Raw genomic sequence first — 1838 nt, forward strand, 5'->3', positions numbered from 1 at the left:
CTTTCATTTCAAGTTCACCAACTCTTCAAGAGCTCATTCAAGTCTTCAACCACCTTGAGGAAAATCAGAAAAGCTTTTTTCTTATTGTGTAAAGTATATTTAAAATTTTATTTGCTCATTAAAAGAGCTAAATTTATATTTTCATGTGATTAATTCACATACTCTATTTTGTCTTGATCTTTAGTTTTGGAAGGGTTCCAAAACTTGAAAAGGTTGGTCCAAACTTTGAATCGGATTGTATTGGATTGGCTTGTACCCGAGAAATAAGTATTCTAGCTTGAAATAGCTAGAGTCGGAGGTACCGACGTTGTATTCTTGTTGAATATGGTTTAGTGGATTTGAATTCTCAAGTAGGAGCTTGGAGAGTGGATGTAGGTGCAAGGTTGGCACCGAACCACTATAAATCTTGTTTGTTTGTGTTATACTTACTTACTCTCTTTCTAAATTTTTTTATCTATTTGCATTCTTGCATCTAATTTTTATACCTTGCTTAAATCACTCTCTACATATATCCTGCTCATTGTTATTTAATCCTTATAGTTCTAAATTAACATTAAATTTTTTAAAAACCCAATTCACCCCCCCCCCCTCTTAGGTTTATAGCTGGGCAACACTAATCCTAGTTTATCATGATTTTAAGCCTTTATAAGGCTCTGATCCGTGAATACAAAAGCATGCAGCGTGGATTTGGAAGGCAGAGAACCTAGACAGAGAGAGCAGACACCACGTGCTGAGAGGAGCAGGAGTAAGGCTCCTGGATAATGGACAGCAGTCACTTTAGGGGTTCAGAGGGGTCTTCCTAGAGAGAGAGCTTTTGTGAAGGAGAACTTTCTGTGAGGGAGAGATTGGGTGTATGAGGGTTGAGGATGAGATCTCCTCTTGTAATATTTTTTTTTCTCATAGTGAAATTTGCATGTCCCATGGAGGTGAGCCCTTTTTGGCTGATCCACATATTTGATTGTTTTTATTTTATTTTTTCTTTCTTTCTACTGCAACGTGCAGTATCGAAAAGGTCCTGAAAGGTGGTGTCTTGACTAGACATCCACCAACAAGTGTATCAGAGCGAGACGATACCAAGATGCAGATTACAGCGGTAGTGAGCAAGATTGAAGATGGAGAAGACATGATCAATTAAGATGGAGATCAACAAGTTTGATGGAAGAAGTAATTCTCCTTATGGCAGGCAAGGGTGAAGGACGTGCTCATCCAACAAGGGTTGATTGATGCTTTCTTATGCGAGGAGAAGCCGACTACCATGGAGGTGCAGGATTGGAGACGGCTATAGATGCAAACAGTGAGTACCATCTATATGTACCTAGCAGATGAGGTGGTGATCCATGTGCTTAGCAAGATTTTTCCGACAGTATTGTGGTCGAAGCTCGAGGAGTTATATATGGTAAAATCTCTCACCAACATACTTTTTCTCTAGAGATAATTCTACCAGCTATGGATGATTAAGGGACAGAGCATGTAGGAGCATCTCAGCCACTTCCAGAAGATCCTCACCGATCTCCTCAGCATTGGTGAGAATGTTGAGGAGAAGATCAAGGTGCTGGTTTTGCTAGCGTCATTTTTTCTTTCATATGAGTCCTTGATGACTGCTCTTCTAGTAGGAAAGAGCACCATTAAGATGGATGAAGTCACCATGGTAATTCTTCAGAACGAGGTTCTCAAGAGGGAGAACCTAGCTTCGAGCTCAGGTGGTGGCAACTCAGCTTTGGTGGTTTCTGAAGGAGCAGAAGGTGATAGATGGAGCGACAGGAGATCACGACAAGGACGGTCCAAGTCCAGAAGGAAATTGAGTAAGATCAGATGTTATCGATGTGATGAGTTGGGAT

Source organism: Elaeis guineensis, chromosome 7 (assembly GCF_000442705.2).
Source record: "Elaeis guineensis isolate ETL-2024a chromosome 7, EG11, whole genome shotgun sequence".
Lineage (NCBI taxonomy): Eukaryota > Viridiplantae > Streptophyta > Magnoliopsida > Arecales > Arecaceae > Elaeis > Elaeis guineensis.